Genomic DNA, 19,813 nt, shown 5'->3' with positions numbered 1-19,813 from the left:
GGCAAAGGCGATGGCAGGCAGGTGTGGCTCCCAGTTGTTATCGTCTCTGTCTAGGAACAGGCGCATGCCTGTGTTGAGCGTCCTATGAAACCTCTCCACTCGGTTGGACTGCGGGTTGTAGGGTGGTGGATGTGTCAGGCCAATCTCGAGCCGGGAGGCCAGTTCCTGGAATACCTGGCCGGTAAATTCCATTCCATTGTCGGAATGGATCTTCAGGGGGCATCCGAACGTGGCCAGGTGGCGGTGCAACAGGGCTTCAGCCACCGTGAGGGTGCGCTTGTTGGGGATGGCGTAGAGGCTGACAAACCGGCTGAATCCATCTTGGCAGGTGAGGATGTAGCGGTTCCCAGCTGGGGTCTCTGGCAGTGGCCCCACCAGGTCGATGAATAGGACTTGCTGTGGGTACCCCTGGCGGGAGGGCACGTGGATCCCCTGCTTCAGCCTCTCCTTGGTAACTTTCTGGACACACTCAGGGCAGGTTTGTACCATCAGGCGGACGTCACGGGCCAGGTTGGGCCACCAGAAGTGCATGGCAACGCGGGCGATAGTTGCGTCCATCCCAAAGTGCCCAGCCATGGGGGTCCCATGGGCTAGAAAGAACGCGTCCTGCTGGAGGGCCGAAGGCAGCAGGTATCTTGTCCTCTCTCCTGTCAGAGTCTGGTCAGTGGTGGTGAGGCAGCCGTGCTCGTCAAGCCCCAGGGCTGGGAAGCGGCTGGCGTACTGCTGCTCGTCTCGTTCCTTGCCACGCAGCTCAGCCTTGGTTGGGGCCTTGCCATCAGCCACCCATTGGCGGACACGGAGCAGGAGGGGGTCCTGTGTCTGGGCTTCCAATACTCTAGCTGAATCCAGTCGGGCGGCAGGAGGCCGGCTAGCTGCGGCCTCCCCTAGCTGGCCAAGGTTGTGGATATACTCAGCCTGCTCTGCTAATTCTTCGGCGCTAGCCGTTGGCATGTTGGCATCTTCCCGGCGGCTGAGGGCGTCGGCGTTGGTATTCTGGGTGCCAGGCCTGTGGCAGACGGTAAAGTCTAAGGCCGCTAGCTCCTCCTGCCAGCGGGCCACCATCCCTGTGGATGTGTTCAGTGATTTCATCTGTAGCAGGGCAGAGGAATCAGTGTTGATCTGGAAGCTGCGGTAGGACAAGATGCCGTGGAATTTTCGGATCCCATAGATAATGGCGGCCATCTCTCCCTTCCAGGACGGGTAGCGCGTCTCAGGGTCGGTTGTCTTGCGCCCCACGGCGGCAATCAGCCTCTCCTTGCCCTCCTGGCATTGACTCAGTATGGCAGAGATGGCGCGGCTGCTGAAATCTGTGGTGAGCTGGAACACTGCTGGTAAATCAAACCTGGGCGGCGCTCGGATGGGGGCCTGGCGGAACTTGTCCTTGAGTTGCAGCAGCTGGGCTTCCATCTCAGGCGTCCAGGTTAGGGCCTTGGCCGTCTTCTGCCGATTCATCTCGTAGGTGAGGTCTGCATACTCTGGGATGAACAGGCGGTAGTATCCAAAGAAGCCCAGCAACGCCAGCAAATCCTTGGGGGTGCTAGGGGCTGGCCAGTCCAAGATGCGGTCAATATAGTCCTCTTGCATGGCTATCCCCTCAGGGCTGAGGGTGTGTCCCAGATAATCCACCTTGGATCGGAACAACTTGGTCTTGGCTGGCTTGAGGCGGATCCCTCCCCTACGGTGGGCTTCCAAGACCTCTCGGAGCCGGGCCAGGTGGGCCCAGGTATCCTGATGGAAGGTCAGGACGTCGTCAAGGTATGACTGGAGGTTGGCTGTGCCTAGTGGATTTAGGACCCCTGCAATAAACCTGGAATAGACAGACGGTGCCGTCGCCAGGCCAAAGGGCATCCTTTTCCATTGATACAGGCCCCTGGGGGTGGTGAAGGCGGTGCAGGGCCGGCTATCCTCAGACACACGGATGGTGTAGTATGCGGCCACCGCGTCTAAAGCACTGTAGACACGGTGCCCGCCCGCTCGTTCCACCAACTGCTGGATCCTAGGCAGGGGGTAGCTGTCCAGCTCCAGACACTTGTTGAGGGCTCTGTAGTCGACGGCCCAGCGGGTGCTCCCGTCCTTCTTCTTGATGGGCACCAGGGGGCTGCTCCAGGCGGAGTCCGACGGTTCTATAACTCCTTCCTGTAGCCAGGTGTCCAGTTGTTTCTCCAGTTCAGCCTCTTGCCGCGGGTTCAGATCCCTAAATCTCTGGCGGATCGGCTGGGTCCCTGGCTTGAGGCGCAGCTGCAACTCAACCACATCTGTGCAGCCTGGGGTAGAATTGGAGAAGACGTCCCTGTACTCTGACAACGTAGTCCAGACCTCCTTCTTGAGCAAGGGGTCCTTGCGTAGGAACTCATTGTCTTCCATCTCCAGGGCCTCCCACAGCTCCTGCATGTCTATAGGCTCAGCAGGTTCTTGGAACGAGTGGAGACGTGGGGGAGGCGTATCAGAGACCTCTAAAATGTCAGGTTTGACCAGCTCCCCTGCCACTGGGAGGCCAGCATCCAGCAAGAGGGGCACCTCCCCCTCATTGACCACCAATACTCTAAACACAGTGGCAGAGCCAGGCCTGTGGGCATACAGGCCCTCTGGAATAACAAGGTCCTCCCCAAACCTCTGTTCTGGGGCAGCTAGTTGAATGGCATCCTTGGTGCGATGGCCTACTAGCTCAACAGGGACCGCCATAACCCCGCGGCCAGGCAGGACCACCCGCTTGGCTGTGCGGAGCTGGGGTGGTTGACCGTCAGTTGGAGTGACAGCGCTTAGCCTATACGTGGCTGGTGCGGGGTCAGCCTTGGCTCCGGGACCCACCGGCCGCGACTTGACGGGCTCGGCTTCTGGAGGGGCTGACGTGTCGGAGCCAGGCGTGGCTCCGGGGGCGTCCGGCCACGATTTGACGGGCTCGGCGCTGGGAGAGGCAAAAGTGCTGGGTCCAGCTTTGGCTCCGTGGGCGTCCGGCCGCGACTTGACGGGCACGGCGCCGGGAGAGGCTGGGGCCTGAGAGTTGAGTGTGGCTCCGGGTACATCAGACCGCGACTTGACGGGTCTGGACTCGGGCTTGGCTGGTGGACTGGCTGGAGGTCCCAGGTAGAGGGGGCCAGGTGGACACGGCTGGCCGTTGATAAAAATGTCGGCGGAGAAGATTGGTTCTGGAGGGCTGGCAATCTCAGGAAACGTGGTTGGCAGGCTCTCCCTTGGCACCTTGGGCACTGGGGGCAACCCCATGGCTAGCAGGTTAGCTCCCTTGTGTGCGTTGAGCTCAGCGTCCACCCAGTGTGTGCCTTTCTCAACCACACGCGGCTGCTCAGGCAGGGGGCCTGGCAGAGGCCCCTCATAGCTTAGCTCTCTCTCGGCTGTCTCCCGGTCAATGGGGACGCCACGGAGTGGGATAAACTCCCCACGCACCCACAAGCAAGGTGGTTGCATGTCGAAACAGAGCCTAGTTCCGAACTCCTTGAGAAAATACCCTCCTAGGTTCAGAGGGTGTGAGAGATTCCGGACCACAGTCACGTGGTATAGATGGAGTATAAGAGTGTGTGAAACTGCCATATATAACTCTTTTAATTTTCCGATTACCTGGAGGGGCTGGCCTTCCTCATTAGCAGTCAGGATCTGGGTGTTGTCCGGAATCAACATGCGTTGCACGCCCATCGCGTGCATGAGATGCTCAGAAATTACAGCAGACCCTGGTACACGGTTGCCAGAATCAATCATGGCATCAACCTGTACATGCTGGGCAGGGTCAGGAGTAGGAAACCTCACCCTGACATGGCAGGGGAAGTGGAGGTCCTGCCCTTGAGACAAGGGGGCCTCTCGTTCGGCTGGGGTTGGCAGAAACTTTGGTGGTGGCCGCACCGCAGCTATGGTGGTATCGCTTACCATGGTGGCTTAGACTGTAGCTTCGAATCACTAGAGCTTATTAATTATCACTTGGTCAACAATTTTATATTTATTTTTATCACTTGGTTGACATTTATACACACTGATGTGTTGTTATCACTAGGAGCTCTAGGTGTGATTCTGGAAGCACTGGCAGCAGGGAATGTCCGTCCTGCAAGGTTCAGAGGGGTGACGGCGGTAGGGAATGACCCGTCCTACAGCGCCGCTGGTTCGAATCCCGACAAATGGCGGCAGGGAATGGCCCGTCCTGCAGCGCCTCGGGTTCGAATCCTGGGAGGCAGCGGCAGGGAATGTCCCGTCCTGCCGTGCCTGTGGCTCAAAATCTGCTATCCGTCGCAGTGGTAGGGCTTACTTGTGTGCTGAAGCTTCGCAGCCACACATTGCCTTCTTAGGGAGACCAGCACACAGCTGTCTGTCTCGTAGGTTTGGCCTGGGTGTCCTGGGGCTTGTCCCAGCTACACTTGCCAATTTAGACTCAGTTCTGTAGCCGTCTGAGCTAAATTATCCGATTGCCGTGGCTGCGCACCTAGCGCTACTCCTACACGACACGGAAAAAAGCGTCTTAACTGGCGCTTTTAGCAGGCTAAATCTGCTTGCTGTAGGCCAGAGGCCCACATATTGCGTTCAAAATGATGGAAATTCGACCTAAAAAGGCCGTCTCACGGGTCAGTTGGCGGCTGATTGTCCCCTTACTTGCCAAAGGGTCCAATCAGAGGTAGAATAGGCTAGTTTCTGTAAGGCTCGATTGAAACACGCTGACACCAAGTTCTGGTAAGCCGAGCGTTCTCGGCCCACGGGGTAACGAGTTCGGATTCAACGAGCCCTAGCCTTTAAGTATTCTACCAAACAAACAAGCAGGATTCAATCATACAGAAATTATATATTTAAACTGAATAATATTTACAAGTTATGTTTACTATATATATACAACAAAATATAACAATGGTTAGGTTTGAAGGGGGTGTGGGGCGCTAGGGCTTAGCGCCCGACGGTAGACAGGCTGTGGGGGCAACGGTGGTAAAAGGGGAGGCAGTGCCTCCCGATTATATAAGCGCATGAGGGACTCGTGATAGTTGCATGTTCAAGTCCCCTCCCCACATTTAGGCAGGCTAGTTTGACCGCTGGGTGCGGGGTTAACAGCGGTCATGAGATGGATAGTGATATAATAGGATTAGTGCGGGGGGTTTGTTATCATAAGTCACAGCGAAGCAACTCTGTAAACGGCCTGTCCGTCTGGGTGTCGTATTACCACAGTACAACCTTTATTCCATCTTTATATAATGACCAAAGACAGAACTTTACATATAAGAAATGAGATAAAATACTATCAATTGTCCTATTCTATCCTCCCTAAAGAACCCCGTAGATATAAGCAATTACCCTATCCTGCCGGGCCTAAAGCCTTTGACGTGCGGGCGGGCGGGCGGGCGGGCGGGCGTGCGGACGGGTACCTTTCACGAGTTCCCGCGTATAATTGCCTCTGGAGGGTGTGTGTGTGAGTTTACTCTGTTTTGCGGAGGCTGGTTTCATCATAGTGTGTACTCTCCATGCCTTTTCTTAAACCATGGGTGTCACAATATTTTGGTGTTCGTAAATATATGATTTTAAACACGTATGCAAAACTTACATTCTATTAAAAAAATATTTAGATGTACCTTATTAACAAACGTTATTGTTAAAGTATATTATATAATTTTATTTTTAAAAATTCTGATACCCCTTCATGGTGAGTTGGAACCAAAATGTCTCTCTCTAACTCTTTATATATCTCTATTAACTTTCTTTCTTACCTTTTATTTCTCTCTCTCCGCTCTTTCTTTCTCCTTTTCTCTCTTTTTCTCTAAAATATAAAAATAAAGACAGACAGTTGAATTACCTAGACCATCCTGTAAGGAGAAGACTTCTAGTTTTGCAAATTTTTCAGAAATTTTATCAATAAAAAAGATTATACTGCAAGGTTTAAGTTTAAGTGACTGTGTATTGTGTAAGTTAAAGATAAAAGTTACTTTGGTAAACTTCCAATCAACAACTAAACAAATTTTATTAATTCAGTGAAAAAGAATTTTTTTTTAATATTTAACAGGTAAAATACATATAGATAGAGTATATTCAATAAGATGTTTTATTCTCTTTCCCTTCCTTCAATCTCTCTCTTTCTCTCTCTCTCTCTTTCTCTCTCTCTCTCTCTCTCTCTCTCTCTCTCTCTCTCTCTCTCTCTCTCTCTCTCTCTCTCTCTCTCTCTCTCTCCAGAATACTGTCCTTCAAACACTCCATTCCCCTTTTTTTTGTGTCTGTCTGACCATGCTTTATTTCATATTAATACGACGGCATTATTCATAATAATTCATAATAATACGGCGGAGGTGTGCGTAAAAGTACATTCTAAAAGCCAGAAACAAGGATGACAACATCCATAAGCAGCAAAGCACAAAAAAAACTCATGAATTGACAAACGGACAACGTGAAATATATATAATATGTTCAGTGGCCATAAAAAAAGAGAGAAAGAAAAAGAAATGCATAAGAATAGAAGCGAGACCGACTGACCGATAGACAAAGTAAGTTGTATAGTGGATGCTCGTCTTTAGAAAGGGAAATCTTCACACAAAAAATTGGGACTTATTGACTGTCAGACAGTCTCTAGTTGAAGAGTGATAAAAGATGAAACATTCTGAAAATATAATCAATTAGCGGCTGCACCCCTAGCATCTAGAGGCTCTGTACTAGAAGGGGGGGAAAGAGGCTTGAAAAAAATCTGAAAATCAAGACTAAATCTTAAGACGAAATAGCTTAGAAACACCACAGGACTTATATGAAGCTTACTTAAAAAAGAGAACCCAATATGTTCAGTAGTACAAATATACAGAAACTTTTCTTTTTCATCTTTTCTTTGACCTTTTCTTACCATGTGGTTTTCTTCATTCATTTTTAGTCTGTATTAATGGTTAGATTTAGAATGTACGTTCGTCTTAAAAGTAAAACCGTCAATAACCATTAAAAATACTGCAACTCAGGAATAGGGCATAACCAACAAGCGAAATAAATCTAAAATAATTTGGGGGGGGGGGGCGAATGGAGAGGTCGTCAATTTTACGATGTGTTGCCCCCCCAACGACAGCTGAAAAACATGTGTAGGTTTCGTGATTTTTTTCCCGAATTATTTTCGTTATAGGTATAAGCTGACTTCAACTAAAAGGTTAATTAATATTTGGTACATTTTAGTTTTAACTTTTTAAAATGCATATTATTGTAAAGCTCGAAAAAAACCATTATGTCAAAATAAGTGTTGTACAAAATTGGTTATAATTAACCCTCATCGAATAAAAAATATAAATTACTATATATTTTCAACCGTTAGGAGACCTCAAACAAAAAACTTTTTTGTTGTATGTTTTTTTGTATTTTGTTATAAATCAAATGCTTTCCTTTAGTCAAACTGCTCTAAAATGAATGAAAATATTTGTAGTATATATTTCATACTAAAAACAAACTAAATCCTTTAGATTCCATAGATTTCTAATATTTTTAAAAACAATTGTTTAAAAGAAAAAAAACGTAGCAAGACAACTTTTAAAAATAACAAGTATACTTAAGACCTGAAGAGGTGCAGCATTAATATGAATTAAGGCATTGTAATTTAATAACAGTTTTATTTCATACTATTTTCTTTTTTATAACGAATACACAATAAAATTGATATCTATTGAATAAAAGGTATTATATGACGTTTTTCAAAAGTTTTATTTTAAGTAAATATTTTGTCTAATCAATATTATGGTACAACGTTTTCATACGAAACTTTAAATTTTGGTTCAAAAGGCACATTTTTAGTCAAACAAGGATGACAACATCTATTAAAGCTAAGGTCTACAAATTAGATGGTTAAACAAACAAATATAAAGTAACAATGAATTTATTGTTTAATATTATTTAGAAAAAAAGCTGAAGAAAAAAAATCGTTTTTATCTATCCAAAAATTTCTTAAATATAAGATGATTAGGACACACTAAGATTCAAAACTTAATTATAGATATCTTAATACACGCAAATATAATCAAAACATAGAAGCTTTCCAATATTTAGGTTCTGTTCGTACCTAAGTCCGTTAGTAACGGTTATTATTGAACGGATATAATCGCTTCAATCTTTGCATGATGATTACATGACGTGACAGTTAGTTACGATTTAGGAATCGTAGCAACTCTATAATTGTTACCAGAAAGTACGTCCATCAATTTAGAACAAACTTTTTTTTTACAATGACAGCAACTTTTTGTATGCAACAATTATATTATCCTATTCATCTGATTTTTGAAATACTGATTCCTAGGACAACAAGGTAAAATATTATAAGCGAGGAATCTCTATAGTCACGAAATAATTTCTTTTACTGTATCCTGTATTCACCCAATTTTGCAACAAAGCTATGTACACTTTTGTTCAGACTTAGATATTAAAGTTCTGTCTATTAAGGTCTGACACTCTATAAAAGTTATTGTTCGTTTGTCCTCCCTTCTGATCGTAGAGCTTCGCTTTTATGGGTGTTGTCATCATTGTTAAAATAGGTAAAGGCCAGGGGCGAAGCTGGTATTGTTTTCATAATTCCTAATATATTCTGACAGAAAACCATAAATTTACCAAATTATTGAATGAAAAATAAACATGGTTGGTAGTAATAATAAAATTCCAACATTAGAGCAATGCGTTATAGACTACATTAAATACTCTAATAATAAAATGAATGTAAGTGTTGATTAAGATTGTAGAAATACCTTGATCGTTTGTCTATACTTTAAGATTTTTTTGTTGGTTCTGTTCAAGTTAAGTTTTGGCTGTTTTTTGGGTGGGGAGGGTGGAAGGGAATTTATAATTTTAAATGATGAATAGTCAGGAATAGGTATAACCAACAAGGGATTTAATTCTAAAATAATATTTGGGGGGCAAATGGAGGGGTCGTCAATTTTACGATGTGTTGCCCCCCAACGACAGCTGAAAAACACGTATAGGTTTCGTGATTTTTTCCGAATTAATTTCGTTATTGGTATAAGCTGATGAATAGTTAGCAATTGTGTGTTTGTGTGTGTGTGTGTGTAATTATCTTTACCAAATTAGGTTTAAGAATAATTACTTTTATATCCTTATAAATAATGTATTCAATTTTTTTGTCTGAAGCTTAAGATCTCAATAGCTACTGAACTAAGCTTAGGTCCCGGGATAGTTTAACACTATTTTCTTGCCCTTTCTCTAACCCCAACTACTATGGAAGCAACAGCTAGTACAAATATAACTTAACTGCAGTATTTAACATATCATAAGAAATAATAAATGCTTTTCAATAATATATTGAGCAAAAAACCCGGTGTGCATACACATACGCAAAGTGTTTTATATTCACAAAAGAAATCCATAATAGCAATGGATCTACCGCAGTTCACGGTAAAATATTGCTGGTAACGAATATTGCTGAAAATCTATGAATTTTAAAGGCTGCTAGCTGCCAAACGGCTGAACGTACAGATCATACCCGCACACCATTTCAAGCGGTATAAGAAGGCCTACAAATAATCTGGAATAGCCAAGATCCAATGATGCACAGGGAAAGCTTCACTGAAGAAAAAGCGCGTAAAATAGGCCTTTTTCGTGCATTTCTCTGCACTGCGAGATAATTATGCATTATTGATCTATGGCTATTCCAGATTATTTGTAGGCCTTCTTATGTCGCTTAAAACAGTGTGCGGGCATGATGTGTACGTTCAGCCGTTTGGTAGCTAGCAGCCTTTTAAATTCATAGATTTTTAGCAATATTCGTTACCAGCAATATTTTACCGTGAACTGCAGTAGATCCATAGCAATTAATAGGAAGTGTTTAATGATGTCAGTGAAGCTATGAGGAAAGAGCAGTTTGTGCTGTTGTAATAATATGTATTTCTTATGATTTTCTAATGTGGTTAATATGCGGAAGTGAATGCATACCCAAAAAAAACATTTACCACTACAATATCTATTGCTGTATACAGGGATAGTAACTTTAAGGTTTCAAAATAAAGATTCACACCTCCAATTATGTTAAACAAAATTAACTCTTTTGAATGTTGAATAGTTTCAACAAGGCTAGTTTTGAGTAACCAATCAAGATTTTTAAAAAGTTTTTAAGTCAACATAAGAACGTGTTTTATAATGTTTGGTCCTCTATCTACAGTCCAATGTCCCCTACCTCCCTGCATTTTATTATTCAAATCTCAAGAACGGCTTGGTTGCTAAATATACACATTTCTGAAGATGTACTTATTTTCAAACTTGGTAGAATATTATCCTTTCACTGTCAATTTTGTCTGTCTGTCTGTCTGTAACATATGCACTTTGTCAAAAGTTACGCAGTAGCATGGATAGTAAAGGATAGTTCTTTTTAAAATCCTTAGTAGTAAAAACTAAAAAAGCTGTTCTTTTTTAGATATTGTATTTCTTTCTTTATTGATAAAATTTCAACATGTTTTAGTTTGACATTGTTGTCTTAAAGATTAATTTTTATTATGTGGACAGTATATAAATTAGTATATTTACAGTAGTCATGATGTCATAAAATCATAATTGATACCAAATGGTTTACAAAGATAAATCCAATAATATCATTTAAATAAAGGAATGCCGATAATATGTCAACCATGACCACTTGTATTTAATGCTATATTGATAGAACTATTGAAATTAAAGAATAAAGGCATGTCGATAATATGTCAGTCTTTGCCATATAAATTAATGCCATTTTTGTAAGAACAATTGAAATAAATGTCGACAGAGTGTTAAGATTTTTTACATACAGGAAAGTAAAGTTGATTTCAACATTTTCTCATTGGAATTTTTAAGCACTTTACAATAAAGACATATTTTAATCTATAGTTTCTCGGGATAGTTCACTAAGGTAATTTTAATGTATTTAAGAGCTGCTACGCTACATATATGACAAAAATGTCATAAACTGTTAATAATTTGTCTAACCTTTCCTGTCAAACGCACACATATCTCAAGTTTCCTTGCCTTTTGTGACTCAGCTATTCTATGATCTATTTTTTCAAATAATACTTCACTTGAATTATAGCCTACAAGTTAATTTTATCCAATACATATCTATTGTTTGTTATTTAAAAGATAATAGGGGAGGGATTTTTGTTTCTCTATTGGGGCTATATTTCCAGGAAGGGTGAAATACCCTCTTAAAATGGTCTAAAACCTTTTAAATATTATAATTGTAAAACTGTCAAATATAGGAAAACCTTTTTACTTTTTTTTGGGGGGGGGGATTGGGGTGATATGTGAGATATGGCCTAAAACCTACCTGTGATCAAAAGTATGCGATCCAGAAAAGGTTTTCAAAATACTGGACATACATACAAACAAACATCCAGCTACTTAAATTCATGTTTGAAAAAAAGACCATTTTGGCACATAACAAAAATTATTTTTATCTTTTGTTGCATATAAAACTTGTCATTCTTGTTTCATCAAAATAAAAATATATAATACTTTTTTTGCAATTCTTCTGAATATATATTTAGGTTCGGAAACATTTAAGAAACAGACTTTTATTTAGGGATTTTATTTTATTTTAATTATTAAATGTTTGTGTGTCCTACTTCCCTTCGACACAATCAAACTAACAATAGAAATTAAGTGGTGATTGATTTATAGTCTATTGTTTACAAACATATGGATTAGATACATAATTTGAATATCTACAACAAATTTCAGTTTCCTATCTTTGATAATATTGAATATATATTTATCGCATTACCACGGAGAGTAAAAAGAAAACTATAGAATTAATTCATGTTTTGGTGAACCCGAGGGGCCTAAGACCGGGCCAACAAAACAGGAATTAATTATATGATTTTTTTTAATTTCTGGGAAAAAATGATCTATAATATTAATAGTACAATACATGAGTTTTCAGTATGGCTCATCCAGCGTAAATTTATTTGTATTTAGAGACATAACTGCAAAAAGAAAACTTTTGAACATTTCCTTGTGGTTTTATAAAAGGTTTACTACTAAATTTCTCAGAAAATGTTTGTGTGTTTGTTTGTGCACTTAACAAATATATTTTCCTCAATAAAGTTGTATTGCTTTTTCTCTCTCTGTCTCTTTTCATCAGGATCAGTGATAGATTGTCCAAAAATTAAAACCTCTTATTCTCATAACCAGGGCTTTAGCCGCTTTGGGAAACCAAACTTTTACCCAAATATAGCAATTCCTCTTTTCAAAAAGGTTTACAAATTTATATTTTTTTTCTGATTTTAAAAATAAAACCAGAATAAAAACATATAAAAAAAGAGTGTAGCTCAAATAAAAGTAAATTAATCGAAATGGAATAATACCTTTTTTAAGTTTACAACAACAAACTGATCAAATCCTTTTTAAGTTGGGTAATTCCTTTAGTGGATAGAAGGACTTACAAACAAGCCCTAGATGTAAAAGCTACGCTGTTCCGAACACAATACATATGAACATGTTTTCCTCTGTCAGAATACTTTAAACTATTTGCAAATTTTGTTTAACTGATCACCTGTGCTTAAAAAAAGGGTGGCGGCAATTTCCTCTTTGTTTTTTTTGCAATCAAATCCTCCCCTCTCCAAAAAATTTTTGGTAAAAGAATTATTTAGTAATAAAACTTTTTAAGAAGTTAAGAGTAAATTTTCAATAGATGCTATTAATAAAATTGTCCCATGATTCTTACTTATAATTAATTTAAAGAAAAAAAATAGTTCAAGGAGGGGATAATTTTTGTTCCATTCTAACAATAAAAGATCCTGCTAAAAAAAACTAGTGTAGACGAAAGTTTTAAATCATTAACTGACAGGCAACCTTCTACAAGGTCATAAACTTCAATATTGCAATTTCAAGCGAAGCTACTCTATAATTTGGAAAGTCTGAGGCAAAGTCTAATCCAAAGTAGGATAAAGAAAAAAAAAGATTTTTTAAATTAATTTACTTATTTAAGTGGATATTTTAACATATGCTATTTTGTTGTCAATCAAGGTTGATAATTTGGACATCCTTATTGGCCAGTACATTCATCTAGTAGGAGGGAGGTAATAGGGTAAAGGTGATTGATTGGGGGTATCGTTATTTTAGCCAGATATGAGAGTATCACTTTATTAGAGTACATAAAAATCTGGTGCAACGTTCATGTAATAATATATAAATTTTATATTTATAAAATTCCTTATTTTTAGAAATGGAGTTACTCCATAGATAAAGTATTCCATACATCTCACGTTTATCAAAAGATCTTTTATTATTTTCCTTTGATCAATTTAAAAAGAATAATACACTGCCTGCGATTAAATATTTACTGACTTTTATATACTAAATGCAAATTTGTTTATACTATTTCTTGGTATATGAATAACTGTAAGTAAATTGTCCTAACATTTTTGTTCTGCCTAATTTTACTTCACATCATCATAACGTGTTCATACATATAAATAATTGAATTAAAAGAAAAGCTTAATCTGTTTCATAAAAAAAAGAAAACTTGTGTCGAGAAGAAACTCACCAATAGTAATAAAAAAAGGAATTTTCAGAGAAGGAATGGTGTAATCATAAGAGGGGAGATTAGCTAGATGGGAGAAACATTTTATCAGGGACGGGTATTCGAAAATTTCTTATCCACCTATTTTATATCCAATATCCAAATTTATTTGTAATGAAAATCTCTTGTTTCCTGACTTCCTTCCATTCAAGAATTTTTACAATATCAGACTTCTGATGAAAATATTTTGCCTCCAAGTTTGTTCAAAGAAACTTGATATCTTACAATTTTATCAGCGCAACCTCCTATAATGCACTTTTATTTTTTAGTAGCGAAGCTACTCTATAATTCATTTTGTCCGTCAGTCAGTCCGTCAGTCAGTCAGTCCGTAACGCTATGGGGGAAATGGGATTTACTCAGCTCCTATAAAAGATAGAATGCTGAAATTTTTTGACTACATTCCTATTAATAAGGAGCACAATTAACTATAAAACATCAATGGCGGTCGGACCGCTTTTTTAGCAGGTTTTAGGCTATTTTTGTATTTTTCACATTTTTCTCCATATCTTTGGTGTTTATGGTCCGATTTCCAAAACTTTTTCAGTTATAGAAATCAAAATTAAGTTTCCTGTCTTTTAAAGAAAACAACTATGACGGTCAGACTACCTTTAAACAGGTTTTAGGCTATTTTTGTATTTTCACATTTTTCTCCATATCTTTGGTGTTTATGGTCCGATTTCCAAAAAATTTTCAGTTATAGATATCAAAATTAAATTTCCTATCGTTTAAAAAAAAAAAACCATGACAGTCAGACTGCCTTTTTGCAGGTTTTTGACTATTTTTAATTTTTTTCTTATTTTTCCATTTCTCTTATGTATATAGTCTTCTGTCGTTTTAAGAAAACAACCGTATTCCCATCCATGAATTTTTGGGCTTCGCTACTTATGGATGTTGTCATCCTTGTTTATATATAAAACATGAAATCATGTTGTATACAAAAGTTCGTCAGGTAGAGGTAGAGAGGTCGTTGTGCTGTTTCTTACACTAGTGCCTAGAGTTTAATAATAGCGTTTCTTTTTCGTTGGCTTTAAACCCTTGGGGAACTTTAATTGAGTTTTGATTGGTTGGTTATAAAATTGAGTGTCCAAATGATTCAACCATCAAATGTAATATACAGAAGAGGTAATTTTTTATCATAATTGGGAATTACATTTATTTATCGGCCATTGTATTATCCCTTTAGATCCCTGAAAATTCATAGTGTTTAGAGCACAAAAGTCAAGAAAGGCATTTACTAACAACAAAAGCCTTCTGTTTTTCCTTTTTAATAAACTAGTGACTTCCCCCAATTTGAGAAATTAGGGTAGTACATCCCCCCCAACAAATAACCTAAAACCTTCTAAAACCTAGGTAAAAGTTCCCATACAATTATGTTTACGAGATCTTGCCTAACATATAGGCAGATAGATAGAAACAAAGAAAGTTATCCTGTTATTTTTTGTAAAAAATTGTTTTAATTGATAACTATGGATTGTATTATTTTTGTTTCCTACGCTATGCTGCGTAAAATAATGATTCGATGCAACATTTATAATTTCTGTTTGTTTTTACAATTTTTAGAAGCTCAGCTACCTTATCACTGGGATATCTCGTAAAAATTAGAGAAAATCCCTTGTTTAATGACGGATTTTAAAAATTATAACAATAAGTTATTTTAAACATAAAATCAAACATCAGATACGCATAAAAAAACATCAGAATAATAGCATGAAAACAAAAATACTTTTACAGTCACACATCTTTTCTTTTTTTGTTTCTGTAATGTCTTTTTGACTGTATCAAAGTGTGGTATGCCAAAAAGAACAAAATACTATTATAGTTATAATAAAGAGTGCTATAAGAAATTAACCTAATTGACCAAACACTTTTTTTCTGGTTGCATGATTTTTGGACCACAATAAAGTTTTATGGAAAAGTGTTTTATAGAAAAGTTTACAAGTAAATAGTTACCTAGTAGTCAAAGATAAATATTTAGAATATTTTTTCCCGTTTCGCTTCAAAACCGATTAATTTCCGGTGGATTAGAACCGGTTCACAGCCATACTGAAAAATTATGTCTAGAATCGTATTATATTTTTACGAATATAATATATCCATGGAAAGCTATTTATAATACGATGTGAGAAATAACTATCTTTTTATTTTGATGCCTTATTGATTGATAATTGATAATATTTGTCGATTTTCAGCATGTTTTCAAGAGAGAAAGGACGATAATTTATATGCTTGTTAAAGGCAGATTAACTATCTAAATTTCCAAAAACTCAATGGGAAAAAATATTTTATCTGTACTGTTAATAATAATATTTTGTTAAAAAAAGTACCTCTTTCCCTTTTGTCCATTTGTTTACTAAAATTGCGTTACAGAACCTATTATCGGAAAATTGTTAGACAAATAATAAAAAAGTTTTCATACTTAAGACTTGATGGCAGCTGAATGCGTATTGAACAAAAGAGTTCCATTAATGCACCTTTGAAACATTTTCTCTATTATAATGTTAATATTAATGTTTTTGCTTAATAATTCTTATTAGCAAAGCTTATAATCAGTAAGACTCTCTTTTCTAACAAATTGCAAATTTGAACATAGAACCAGGGATTTAAAGGGATAAGACAATTGCCAATAAATATTTGCCCAATGATGATATACAAAATTACCCCTTCTGTAGATTACAATAAGTGGTTGAAAAGTTTTAACGCTGAACTTTGGGGACTAGTGTAATAAACAGACTAATGTCCCCTACCTCCCTGCATAGAACATTATTGTCACCCCCTCAATATTTTCTAAATTTGTGATATTTTAAAAAGGTTGGGTGAAGTTTTGATCTTTAAACTTTGCACCATAAGAGTTTGACATTAACTTAAAGATGATTATTTCAATTTTCCATTTTACAATCTGATATTCTGTTTTTCTTGTAATAGATATTATTTTCATGTTTTCTGATAGACAACACTTTTTTCATCAAAAAAGAGAACTTTGTTGTCCCACAGAATGTAATAAAAAAGTTTGTCTTTGCTTTGCATTGTTAGAATCATGGATAGAAATAAGGAAAATAATAGTTTTCAACAACAAAAAGAAATTGTATAACTAAATTAGATCTAAAATTGAATTCTTATTAATATATGTTACAACAAACGGAAAAAAGAAGACAAATCTTTACAGATTCTTTTTTAAACATGGAGGGAGGGGATATTGGGCGGTAATTACACTGGTACCCAAAGTTTTATTAGCACTTTATCTTATTAGTTGATTCAGAAACTTTGATTGAATTTTGATTGGTCTGCTCAAAATTGATAGTGTCCAAAGTTTCAACACATAATTTTTTTAAAAGCGAAGCTTTTCTATAATTAGTGTCGGTCCGTCCGTCCGTCGGTCCGTCCGTCCGTCCGTAACGGATAGCATTTTTTGTTAATTTAGTCATGTTAGAATTGTCCTATCGATTTCAAATTTTGCATGGTGATTCCTTTAATAGTTGGGTACGATTTAGAAAGCGTAGCAACTCTATAATCATCACCAAAATGTCCGTACGTCCATTTTAAACATGTTGATTTTTTTACTTTTTTAACAACAAATTTTTACGTGATCTAATCATCCGATTGATCTGATTTTTGGTATATTGATTCCTGCGACAACAAAGTATAAAGTAATAAGCGAAGCAACTCTATAATCAAGTACTAAAAATGTAAGTATGTCCATAAACATTATCCTGAATCAAGCAGTTTTTCAACAAATTTACTTACAATTTTGCTTTGACTCTTATACATTTATATTCTGATTATTCAGTTCTTACACTTTACAAGTGTTAATGTCCGTTTGTCCTACCGTTTCAGTGCTTCGCTTTTATGGATGTTGTCATCCTTGTTTAATCTACAAAAGGGGTATCTTATTCATTACCATTAGGGATGTATATTGTAGAAGTTATGCTAACAAATTACAGCTAAATTATTTTTTTCCTATTCATATCTAGGTATATTTTTATGATACTGCTCTTTAGTTTTGGCCAGTTATTTAATCTACATTCTACATCACTTTCTTCCCTCCATTTGTTAATAGCAAAATAATAATGAAATGGTTAGTTGTCCCTATTTCTCTGACTACTTCATTTAACTTTAATTACTGTGTGAGTGGTTCTTTTTAGGGTTGGGCCGGATATCCGGTGTGGCCGGATATCCGGCCGGATAGTTTCAATATCAGGTATCCGGATATCCGGTGTGGCCGGATATCCGGCCGGATAGTTTCAATATCCGGTATCCGGCCGCATATCCGGCCACACCGGATATCCGGCCCAACCCTAGTCCTTCTATTAATTGCAATTCACTTCTAATTTAAAAGCTTATGCCACGAATGAAGTTACCCATAACAATTTTAAACCACAACCCAAAGGCCTCATTTTCTTAAACAGATTCATTGGAAAGGGGAAAAAGCCTAATGAACTTAAGAATTATATGTATTTAAGTAAAAAAAAGTGATGAGCACATTACTGCCTAAAATTTGTAACATTAAAAACTAAAATAATTTAACATTAAAATGTTGTGTTTTTTTTTATTTATTGTAGTTCAAGATAAAATGTTCCTGGTAACGATAATCTAAAAAATCTAAGACCTTAGAACGTCTAGACTATACTCGCACAAAATTTTAACCGAAATAAGATGGCCTACAAATAATCTGGAATATTCTTTACTCAGTAATGCATAAAAATTTTTTGTCTTCAGTGAAGCTTTCCCTGTGCGCCATTTGATCTTTTCTATTCCAGATTGTTTAATGGCCTGTAACACGGTGTGCGAAAATTCCATGTATATTTAGGCATTGGGCATGTTATTGATATCTTTGGAAAAATGATTAAAATTATTTTTGTTGAAAATTATGTTTAGAATAAATTAGTTAAATTAATGTTTTTAAGCCTTTAAGTCCCTCCTTAGTTTATACTTATAATAATTACTAATATTTCAAATGGAATTAACCTTTCTTACTAACAAACATGCCATGTCTCAAAATTGCTTCTTAAAAACGTGTGTTATATTATATATAAATTAAGATGAATTAATCGTTATTAATGAATATAAATACAAATCAGAGACAAATACTTTTTTTTGTTTTAGATTTCTAAATCTTTTGTTGACTTACCCCTGTATTCCTGTGTCTTGGATAGATGGAGAATAAAATTATCTATACCTTACTTACCCCTGTATTCCTGTGTCTAGTGAGTCTTGGGACTGGTGGAGAATAAATTATCTAGACATGAAATACCCCTGTGTCCCTGTGTTTAGTGAGTCTTGGGACTAGTGGAGAATAAATTATCTAGACATGACTTACCCCTGTGTCTAGTGAGTCTTGGGTTTGGTAGAAAATAAATTACCTAGACATGACTTACCCCTGTGTCTAATGAGTCTTGGGACTGGTAGAAAATAAATTATCTAGACATGACTTACCCCTGTGTCCCTGTGTGTAGTAGGTCTTGGGACTGGTGGAGAATAAATAACCTAGACATGACTTACCCCTGTGTCCCAGAGTCTAGTGAGTCTTGGGACTGATGGATAATAAATAACCTAGACATGACTTACCCCTGTGTCCCAGTGTCTAGTGAGTCTTGGGACTGATGGAGAATAAATTACCTAGACATGACTTACCCCTGTGTCCCAGTGTCTAGTAAGTCTTGGGACTGATGGAGAATAAATTTTATAGACATGACTTACCCCTGTGTCCCTGTGTGTAGTAGGTCTTTGGACTGGTGAAGAATAAATTACCTAGACATGACTTACCCCTGTGTCCCTGTGTCTAGTGAGTCTTGGGACTTGTGGAGATAAATTACCTAGACATGACTTACCCCTGTGTCCCTGCGTCTAATGAGTCTTGGGACTAGTGGAGATAAATTACCTAGACATGACTTACCCCTGTTTCCCTGTGTCTAGTGAGTCTTGGGACTGATGGAGAATAAATTATCTTGACATGACTTCCCCCTGTGTCTCTGTGTGTAGTAGGTCTTGGGACTAGTTAAGAATAAATTACCTAGACATGACTTACCCCTGTGTCCCTGTGTCTAGTGAGTCTTGGGACTGGTGAAGAATAGATTATCTAGACATGACTTACCCCTGTGTCCCTGTGTGTAGTAGATCTTGGGATTGGTGGAGAATATATTATCTAGACATGACTTACCCCTGTGTCTAGTGAGTCTTGGGACTGGTTGAGAATAAATCATCTAGACATGACTTACCCCTGTGTCCCTGTGTGCAGTAGGTCTTGGGACTGGTGGAAAATAAATTACCTAGACATGACTTTTCAAATAACAATCTTATCATATACACACAGGGTGAGGCAAATGAAAATAA

The 19,813-nt window shown here is 38.2% G+C and overlaps 1 protein-coding gene across 1 annotated transcript in view; it reads left to right on the top strand.

The window, feature by feature from the left end:
- Window positions 1-5,762: 5,762 nt before the first annotated feature.
- LOC145318863 (solute carrier family 13 member 2-like) overlaps window positions 5,763-19,813 on the top strand; it is a 70,844-nt gene continuing 56,793 nt past the window's right edge. The window contains exon 1 of the mRNA XM_080160524.1: window positions 5,763-5,980. The gene's annotated coding sequence lies outside the window, so the exon portion shown is untranslated. The remainder of the gene's footprint in view (window positions 5,981-19,813) is intronic.

Source organism: Acartia tonsa, chromosome 5 (genome assembly GCF_053477335.1).
Source record: "Acartia tonsa isolate MP-2025a chromosome 5, ASM5347733v1, whole genome shotgun sequence".
Classification (NCBI taxonomy): domain Eukaryota; kingdom Metazoa; phylum Arthropoda; class Copepoda; order Calanoida; family Acartiidae; genus Acartia; species Acartia tonsa.
The sequence above is the reverse complement of the archived record's forward strand: the minus strand, read 5'-3'. Positions and strand labels throughout refer to the sequence as shown.